Source organism: Lontra canadensis, unplaced genomic scaffold (assembly GCF_010015895.1).
Source record: "Lontra canadensis isolate GAN:19392208 unplaced genomic scaffold, GSC_riverotter_1.0 scaffold47, whole genome shotgun sequence".
NCBI classification, from domain to species: Eukaryota; Metazoa; Chordata; class Mammalia; order Carnivora; family Mustelidae; genus Lontra; species Lontra canadensis.
The window spans coordinates 8,121,181-8,132,387 of record NW_022631041.1 but is presented as its reverse complement, the minus strand read 5'-3'; positions in this window follow the sequence as shown (position 1 = coordinate 8,132,387).

The window sequence follows — 11,207 nt, the reverse complement described above, 5'->3', positions numbered from 1 at the left end:
TCAGTTTGTTTTACAGTGGTTCTTAACATTTTGTTTTAATTGAGCCCTTGTGAAAACCTGATGAAAGTGTCCTCTTTCCTTCCAGAAAAATGCATATGAAAAATGCAAATCAAATATTGGCATGCAATTTCAAGGGGCTAGTGGATCCCCAGAACCCATCCATAACTCCATCCCTATAGCCTTATCTGAAGGAGTGAGACATCCAGAATGCGTGTACAGTATTATTACCTTGGTTCTGGGACCTCAAGCTTAAATTCATTCCAGTTTTGCAGACTGTAGCAGAGCCCAGGAGTTCTTATATTTATGACAGAAGTAGATACTCTTTTCTCTGTGGACATATACAGAGTGAGAATAGTCAAGGCATTAACACTTTCTACCATTTATTTTCCAACCACCTCATTTGGTAACCAGACAAAGGACAAATTGCCTTTTGATGTTCTAGCACCATCTATGATGTGACCTCAACCTCTTGGGCTTCAATAGCAGCAGTCCACTATTCATCCATGAGTGAGTCTACTGGCTTTTCTCTCCCTTGCTTTTCTTTCCTTCTCCAGCTATCTTTTATCCTTTTCCCTTTTATTCCAGAATTTTTTGGTTCTTTCCTTGAGTTGAACACCATATGGAAGAGAAATGTAGTTTGGGTTCTCTGTATCTTTATTGAATACATTTTATATTCCCTATCTGGATTTTTAAGTAATCACACCTTTTTAGCTCTCACTTAGACTCCTTCTTCCCCCACTAAAACGAAGTATGTCCAACTTAAAGGCAGACTTGAATTAAGTTTTCCTCCCATAGCTAAAGTCTTACTAATTAATAAAAATGTTCTTGCTTCAGTTTTATACTCTGAATTTTCCCTTAAATACTCTTAAAATCTTCTGTTGAGTAAACTCTTTAAGAACAGATGCTTACTCTGCACACTATCTTGTTCTGTGTGTTTTTTGTTTTCTAATTTTTAAAATTATATTTTATTTTATGTTTTTGGTTTTGACATTCCAAATTGAAATGAATTTGCTGGGGCTGATTCTTTCTAATGGTAGCCACAGTATTTTTCAAAGACAAATGTCCCTCAGTATTTCCTTCTTTTCTGACTCTATTTCAGAAGTTGGTGGCTGCTGTCTCATAGCTCTTTCCAGATTGTATTTTTCATCTATCAGTAAAGCCAATATCTTTTTTTAATTCATTTTTTAGATTTTATTTATTTATTTATTTGACAGGAAGAGAGATCGCAAGTAGGCAGAGAAGCAGGCAGAAAGAGAGAGGAGAAAGTAGGCTCCCTTCTGAGCAGAGAGCCCAATGCAAGGGCTTGATCCCAGGACCCTGAGATCATGACCTGAGCTGAAGGCAGAGGCTTAACCCACCGAGCCACTCAGCTTCCCCAAAGCCAGTATCTTTATGACATATGGTAAGGAATGACCTTGAGTTTTTTTAATAGATGAAGTGCAATCTCCATTTATAAAATTATATTAACACGTCTGCATATTTTTAAGCCTGTTGACTTTGCTTCTGTCATCAGAAGTCATGTTCGGGGAACAATAAAGACTGTCATTTTAAACTGTGTGTACACAAATCACTGGTAGTGTGCATCAAGCCATCTGCTCTGCCCAGGGCTTTTATTTTCCTTTTTCTTTTTCTATGCATATCTTGTTCTATGCATAACTGTGGGAAGACTTTAAAATGATAGTGTTTCATGCTACACATTTCCTGTGCTACAATCTTCATTACCTTGTCTTATGAAGAGATTACATCCTATAAAGTAGGTGCAAAATCCCAGCATTAGACTGGTCCTTCCCCTTCCACATATCACTTGTTATTTAAACCAGTAGATCTTCAAATGTTATCTTCTGGATATCTTCAAATGCAATCTCTTCTGGAGCATAATTGTAATTTCAATAAATCTGATTACTATTTGAAATCTGTGTGTACTGATATATTCAAAGCTTGATTATTTCAATCAGTTGGGTTACTCTGTTGCTGCTTCATGAAGGGTCAAGAAACAGCAAAGTAATTTTAACAAGTTTTGATTCTGAATGGAAGTGAGAACCTAGCTTCATTGTATACACTTTCCCTTGAGCCCCAGAATCTTCCACTCTTCTCCTTATCCCGATTATTGGTCAGAATTAGATAATTTGCGTGCTGCAAAAAACAACCACTACCTTTGCATAGTAAGATCACATTAATCTTGACATGACATCAACATTCTTTGATAGTAAAAAGCAAGGTTTTCCTTCTTTCAAGTTCTTGAAGAGTAATTCTGCTTACAACTGAGTCGTCTTCTAAAATGTCTCCTGCTGACATCACAGATGGAAAGAAATGTATCAGATAGGACCCTTCTTCTTATAACACCCAGTTAACTCATTTGTATATGTCAAATTAATATCCAAAGAGGATTGTGTAGTGCTATCATCTCAAAATGAGGGAAAGATCTATTCTTTTGTTACCAGATTTTGAAGAAAATCCCACATCTATCATCCAGCTATTAACATAGAAGCAGTTTTATTTCAAATGATGAATATAAGAAAAGTTGTAACTGAATCCATGTTTGCCATATGAAGTACATATAGCAATGCCAGCAACATTCAGAATTCATAGATGGGGACTTCTAGAAGTTTCCAAAGCCAGTGAATCCTTTAATACCTGTAGTAAAGACGTGGGGAGGTCATTTGGAATGTTAATGTCAGGGATCACTTGAAACTGTGGAACCTGATGTCAGCTGGTGTATGGCTCTTTCTGTCTTCAAATGCCCTAAGTTCTCTCCCTTCCTTACTTCCCATATCGGTCAAAACCACTTCCCTAGGATGGACAGTAATATACTAACCTAGCTGTACTAATATGTCATGAATCAGAAGATTTAACCTAACCTAGTTTGTTTGCATCATAGAAAAGGAGTTCCTGTCACCTAAAGAAATTTTCAAAGATAGCCCTGAAATGAAACTTACATTCACTTTCAATCTACCGACCATTCATGTCATGGCAATTACTATGTTCATATAAAGGACTTTCAATGAACAAAATAAAAGGCAAAAAGTGTAATTTTCTAAGTAGGGCACAACTGTTGGTGCTTTCTTTTGATCTAAAAAAAAAAAAAAAGTCCTTGGCCTGTGAACAAATGAGTCACTTGTAAACCTGAAGTTTCTGGAGATTATAGTACTGTACTTGCTATGATTTGATTATTACAAACTTCTTAGAGAAATCACTACCATTTCAGAGGATTAGAAGGAGTCATTTCAGGGTGCCTATGTGGCTCAGTCAGTTAAGCCTTTAGCTCTGGTTATGATCCCATGGTCCTCATCAGACTTCCTGCTCCATAGGGAGCCTGTTTTCCTTCCCCCTTTGCCTGCCGCTCCCCCTGTTTGTGTGCTCTCTCTCTGTGTGTCAAATAAATAAAATAAAATCTTAAAAAAAAGGTATTATTTCTGTCTTCTGACTACTCCATGTATTATGACAAGGGAGGAAAGGAAACTAACATGTTAGATATTTTATATGTATTTCCTCTAGTCCTTACAATAACCACATAAGGTAGATTCTATGATACCTCATTTTATAGACAAAATGAGTTTCAAGAAATAAAATAATTTGCTCAAAATTCTTTAAAGACAAAACCAACACAAATCTCTGAGTTGCCATAGCCTAAGCTGATCATGCTTGAAATGCTCAAATCAATATAATTGGATTTTATCTTCTCATTGACTTATAAAATGTTGTATATTGATGTGACTTTTTTGACACACTAGTCCATTCCCCTCACTTGACAGACAAGACTGGAAGCAGAAGAATGTCAAGAGCCCAGATTGTTTTTTATGGCCAATACCGTGGCAAAGATGCTCATGTCTCTCTATTTCTTTATGAGAGCCCAGGAACTCTGGGAACTATGAAAACCTAAAATTTCAAAGTCTAATTAAGAAATTTGAGACAATTTGGAGCAACAGATTTTTGGTCTCCGTTCACTCCCATGGAGCCAGACTACCTGGTTCATGTCCTGGTTCCATTATTTATCGTTGTGTGACTTTGGGCAAGTTACTTGATTTCTCTATGCCTCAGTTTCCTTATTTGTGAAATGGGAATAATAGTAATAGTAAGCTGGATAAGGTTTTTGTAAGGATTGTAAGGTATGAATGTACCAACAATTGAAACGTACAATAGAATTGGTAGACAAGGACATTAAAACAAATATATTTTTAGTATTCAAAATGTTAAGTGGAGACAAGATGACTAAATGAAGCATAAGTACTCTGAGACAGAAAAGGACATTAGGTAAAAAACTAAGACAATCTGAATAAAGTATGGACTACAGTTATATAGTTTTATAATTTTATAATTATGTATCAATATTGCTTCACAATTATAACAAATGTGTTATACTTGTGAAAGATGTTAGTAGTAAGGGAAACTGGGTGCAGGTACATGAGAACTTTATGTATGATCTCCCTTTTTTAAAAAAAAACTAAAACCAGGGCACCTGTGTGGCGTAGTTGATAAGCAGCTGCCTTTGGCTCCGGTCATGATCCCAGGGTCCTGGGGTTGAGGTCCACATCAGGCTCCCTGCTCAGCGGGAAGCCTGCTTCTCCTCTCCAGCTTCCTCTGCTTGTGTTCCCTCTCTCTGTGTCTCTGTCAAATAAATAAATAAAATCTTTTTAAAAATCCAAAACCATTCTAAAGAAAAGTTCATTTTTTATGAGATTTTTTAAATGAAAAATAAATTTTAAAAATTCACATTTCCTACTCTCACCTTCTCCTTTATGTCCCCCTGTCCCCCTCCCAGAGGGACTGGGACAAACAGGTTCTATTTCTTCATGGTGTTAGAGGAAGGACTGATCCTCATGCTGCTGTCTCTGCTGGTACTTGAACCTCCTGTTAAGCCAGAGTAATTCAATCTTTCATCCTGTTCTCTTTCAGTGCTCCTCCTAAAGTTAAAGTTGTCTGACTGAAGATTGTGTGACTCATTTTTAAAGGAGCTCTAAACACAATATGTTTGTTTGTACTATCAATTCTGCTCCGCAGAGGCCATCCCTAGATAGGCTCTTGATGCTTCCAGAATATTGGACATGCATAAGACATCAGGTCCCTTTCTTTGTTTTGGCTTTTTCTTTAGTGCATGTTTCTTCTTCTTTTTAAAATTCACACTGAATCCATTTGTTCTGACAGCAGCCCTGCTGGTGGTGGCAGTGGAGTGGAGTGTGGGGAAGCTGGGGAGAAACTAACCTATGAGCATCCAAACCCTGTCTCACCCCTTCCAAACTCCCCTCTTTCCTAACACAAATGGAGTGTGAATTCGATTACATTTTATTTTTTGTATTCTATGTTGGGAGCAAAACTATTTCTTTTTATTTTGTAAGGGAACCTATTAAAAGATACAAAATCCTTTTACTTTTTTCTGATGAATTTTGGTTTTAAAGACTATTGTCATCGTAAGGATTCAAATGCAGTAGTATACACATTGGCCACTTGATTTTATTTCATTTTTGTTTTTATTTGAAAAAATTTTGAGTATTATTGACAATGTTACATGAATTCCAGGTGTACAACATAGTTATTCAACTTTTCTAAACGTTATGCTACATTCACCACAAGTGCAGTTACCATCTGTCACCATACACCGGTATTACAACATCATTGACTATATTCCTTATGCTGTGCTTTATTACCCCAACTTACTCTTCCATAATAGAAGCTTGTATCTCCCACTCCACTTCACCCACTTTGCCCATCTGCCCACTCCCCTCCTCTGAAAACCATCAGTTTGTTCTCCGTATTTATAAGAATGACCACTTGATTTTAAACTCTCCCTACACTATTCATCCCTGAAAAGTTGAAGTTGCATGCTTTAGCCTTAATGATTAAGCCACTGCTGGAAAGGAAAAACAAAAACAAAAACGAAACAGCACTTTGATATTCACCTTCCCTTGCCCCACCAAAATACATTTGGATGGTTCTAGAATGTATGATAAAAGCAAATGCTATTGTGCTGTTAAAAATTATATCTTGAGGGACGTCTGGGTGGTTCAGTCAGGCTCAGTCAGCCTCACCAGGCTCCCTTCTCAGCTGGGAGCCTGCTTCTCTTCTTGCTTGTGCTCTCTCTCTCCCTGTCAGATGAATAAAATCCTTTTAAAAGTTACATCTGGAACTTAAAAATCTAATACTTTGGAGGATTAAATAATGCACATGCCCTTAGAAAGTTTTATAAACCCTTGTAATTTTATATTATAATAATATTATATTATAATATTTTATATTATAATAATATTATATTATAATGAATCAGTTGATTCATTTAAATAAAGCCATATTTTACGTAAGACATAATTCAAGATCTCTTGTTAAAGAAGAGACGGATGAAGTAGTCCTCCAGATATTCCTCAAAGACTTTGGTTTTATACTTGCAAGGCTCATTGCCTCAACAATATTGATAATGGCAGAAATGGTTTTCACCTATTTGCAGAATCAACCCAACCAGATGAACCTAACTACTGGCAAATTTGTGCTTTTAAGATCAGTCGATTTGTCTTCTCAAATAGAAAAGAAATCACATAGATTAGGCATTTATGCAGTACACTGCTACGGTACTTCTGAGATTTTGTATTTAAGAAGCTTTTTTTTTTTTTCAGACAATGAAAAAAAATGTGTTTTTCAGTCTGCTTCTGTCTTCTAAGCTCCAGCCCTTGGGGTGCCTGATTAGATATGTTTACTTGGCTGATTGTAAACGTCACACACACACACACACGCACACACACACGCACACTATCTCTTCTCTAGTAACTTCAGATGACTATTTTCAGCATATGTCATGGTCTTTGACAATGAGGTGACTTTCTCACATCATTGTCTCTCTCTAAGTTTCCTTACTAGAATCCCACTCACTTATTGATAATAGATTTTCATCCTCCTTTAAGATTTAGTTCTGGTGAACCTTTCTTTATCTCCCTATTCTGACATCCTAATTACTTTTGTACATACCCCTCCCAAGGCATGTGAAATCCTGGAAAGTAGAAGCCCTGACTTACTTGCTTGTGAATAGACTGCCATGCTATATTGGCAAATGTGTGTGGGGGAGCATACGTGTAGGAGTATGAATGTGTGTGTGTGTGTGTGTGTGTGTGTGTGTGTGTGTGTGTGTTGAGAGGTTGATGTGTTCGAGATGCTTGCTGGCTAGGACTGGGCAAAATGAGTAGGAATAAGAAGACAAAAGAGATCCATTTCTCTGTATAATAGAGTAACAAGTATCGGGGGATTGTTCTCCAGGTTGTTAGAGAAAATGTTTGCATGATCTTAGACTGGTTTTGGGAGAATGAAAGCAACTGGAGCATAGCAGGAAATCAGGTCCAGGGAGAATGACTAGAGAGGTCACACTGTTTTTCTGAACAATGGTGTCTAATACTTATTTTTAAATATTTTTTGTGTAATGCTACTAAAATTCTTCAGTGTAACTTATGTTGATGGTGTCTTAGGAAAAGAGGAAAAGCCTAGACTGATTTGGAGTAAATCTCTGCAAATAGAAAGGAGGAGAGATGCAGTAACATGCTGAGAGGCTTACTGAAAAGTGCACCATGGACAGTAAAAAGTGTGTATGAAGTATCCAAGGGAATGTGAAGATTCCTGTAAGTCTCTGGGAATTTTAAGGAGCATGCTGGAGTTCTTACAACAGTTGAGATGAAGTATCGAATAATTTTATGGAGCACTAAAGGAAAAGATGGAGAACGCTGGAGGATTTGGGAAGATTCTCATTATACAAAATTTAAACAACTTTAGCACTAAAATTAGAAAATATTAAATTCAATTCAATTTTTATGATGCCAAAATATGCTTTGCAAGCTGCAATTTTTCTCTTTGTTTATGAAATAAGAGGTTACTTACATTCTTTGGAGGTTGACATCTCCAAAATAGCCCTCAGTATGTAGAAAGGAACAAGTCTTACTCAAGCATTCACTATGATATGGGAGGGTTTTCTGATCTGTGTATTCAAGACACCTGAATCTCTAATGAGTATACTTACTAATTAGCACTACTGAGGGGTATGATGACCAGGAAATCATTATTCAGTAATGAACATATCACAAGATGACAAGAACTAAATAATGTTCACTAAATATTTATCTTAAATATGTATGTGTGTTTATAAATGTGAATCAATATTCATTTACATATACATCTGAATATATATTTGGATTATGTGTTTGAATATATTCAAATATAGTGTATATGTATGTGTATATTTTTTCTCAAAGAATTTCAGATCTTTAAAAAAAAGAAATGCTCTAGGATAAAGTTAGTATTGAATAATGACCTCCAAGAGACTTTACCAGGCTTAGCTAGAATAAATCTGTCTTCTTTCTAGATCCTTTTCAATTTTTCTTTTTCATCATCTTATATGTTTATGAGAGTTCCAATTTCTCAGTATCATCAGACATTTTTGTTTTAGGCGTTCTGGTAGGCGTGTAGAGATAGTTCTTTGTGGTTTTAATTTGCATTTCCATGATGACTAATAAATTTGAATACTTTTTTCTATGTTTAACGGCCAAATGGATAGCTACTTTTGTGCAATATCTGTTCAAATTTTTTGCCATTATTTTCCTCCCAAATTGTGTGCTTTTTGCTGTTGTTTTTTGCTGTTGTTTAAATACAAAGATCCTTCCTTAGTTGTATATATTACCTCAAAAGTACTTTATCTGATAATATCAATGAGCTTTAATTTGGTTACTGTTTGCGTGTCTTATATTTTACGGTTCTTTTATTTTTAAGTTTTATATGGCCTTATGTTTATATCATCTTTTACTTACAGTATTTAAACAATTTCCTTGTAATTTAAATACTGATAGAGTTGAGATTAAATCCACTACCTTAATACTTGTTATGTATTCTATCTTTTTTTTTTTTTTTTCCTTTAACAATGTCCTAATAATACACCTGGCTGTATTTTTCTTTGTTTCTATCCTGCTTGGAGAATACTGATTTTCTTTGATTAATGGGTCCATGTCATTCATCAGAGCTGAAAAAAATTTGCCTTTACTTTCTCAAATACTGTTTTGTCCTCTCCTCTCCTTATGTGACTCTAGTTACGTATGTGGTTTTATGTTTCCTGTTTATTTTTTCCTTTTTTTCTCTGTTTGCATATTTTCTATTAATTTTTCTTGACTCCGCTAATCCTGTTTTGTGCTGTACCCTCTTTGAATTTAGAACTATCCATGTGATTCTGAACTGTAGATATAATATTCTTCTTTCTAGAATACTCAATGATTTTCTATAGCTTCTAAATTTGTGCTGAAATTCTCCATTTTCTTTATTTTCCTAATATAGTAATCATAGTTATTTTGGAATTCTTATCTGTTAATTCCAATATTATGATCATCCTCTGGGTCTGCTTCTACTGACTTTTTTTTTCTTTCTTTACTGTCAGTTTTCTGGCAACTCAATAACTAATAATTATATGCTGAAGATTGGGAAAGATATAGTGTAGAGTTTGTGGATTGTGTTGTATTCTTCCAAAGAAGGTTAGGTTTTGTTGCTCAGGCAGTTTAACTATTGATAAGTCATCTTTTACGCATCTATTGATGCCTGATTTTGGACTTTGTTAGAACACGTCTATTTTAATTATGCCTCTACTACTAGGATCTGAATTGTACTCTCTATACATGCACTTTCTGGAGTCTCATTTAAAAGCCCATAGTGTTTTCCATGGTCTCTATTTTGGTTATGCTGAACACCTACCTCTTCTCCACACCTAATGACATCTGAAGTCCTCACTCAGCTCTTTAGTTTCCCAGTGGCCTTTCTCTGCCATGCCTTCGAGAGTCTTACCACATATATATGCCCAGCTTATGAATTATCCAGGGACCTAAGAGGAAATTATTTTTAAAGATTTATTTATTTATTTTAGAAAGATGAAGGAGGAGCAGAGGGGGAGAAAGATTGAGAATCTCAAGCAGACTCCCTGCTGAGATTCCCAACATGGGGCTTGATCCCACAACCCTGAGATCATGACCTGAGCCAAAATCAAGAGTAAGATACCCCAAGAAGAAATTTAATTTAGATTTTTGGGGCTATGTCTGTGAAGTTTTGACCTGTCCAATATTATGACCCACAAATCCCAATTGCCTTATCATCCCCAAATTTCAACTTCTTTTTTCTTCTGCCCACCTATATAACCACTTTCTATTCGGTCTTTTGTCCTTAAATTACACTTTGGAAACTTCCTCAATTTGAAAGCCTGGATTGATATGAAGTCCTTTTCATAGGTTTTCCTTCTATCAAATATAGCTTTTGCTAATTACTATTCAGAAGCCACTAATATAATTTTTAGATAGTTTAATGATTTTATAATTTTTATGTAATTTAATAGTTTTTATTTTTGGCCCAGGTTTATAATTGTTGACTGTAGGAGTATAAGCCAATACCAGCTTTTCCATTATGGATGTATTTCTCTATTTTCTTACTTTCTTTGTATTTTTTTTTTCATTTTAGTTTTGCTTTATTTAGCTTATTAGTTAATTGTTTTACCTTTTGGAATTACTGTATAGGAAGTATAACACACCTCCTTAATTTATAGAACATAATATTTAAAAATTACACATACTAAATCCAGTCAATGCATGAATCTTAGATTAGTTGATTCCATTTTTTCCCTTCCCAAATTGGTGTTATTATTTTAATGCATTTTAATTCTACATATATTTTAAATGCCATGATCTTATACTTCTAATATTTATTTAGTCCCATTTCTCATCACTCTGTTGTGTATTTCTGTTTTTCCAACTGTAATAATTTTTCTTCTATCTGAAGAATTCCCTGTGTTTGTTCTTTTATTTCATTTTGTTTTTTAGTGTGAGATATTATTGGTAATGGTTCTCCCCAATTTTTCTTGTGTGAAAGTGTCTTTGATGTACTTTTGTTTTTGAAGGATATTTTCACTAAGTTGGCAGTTAATTCCTTTCTGCATTTTAAACATAGTCTTACTGCCTCCGGAGTTTCTGTGGAAAAGTCAGGTATCAGAGTAAAAGTATTGTGTGATTTGCTGCCCTCTGCCTACTTTTAGAATTTTTCTTTGTGCCTTTGGTTTTCATCAATTTTAATATAACATTCCCAGAGTTCCAGGTATAGTTTTCTTTAATTTAATCTTCTGGAGATTCACAGAACTTCTCTAATCTGTGGATTATTACTGTTTCTAAGTTTTGAAAAAATTCTTAGCTATGATCTCATCAGTAATTTCTGTCTTTTCA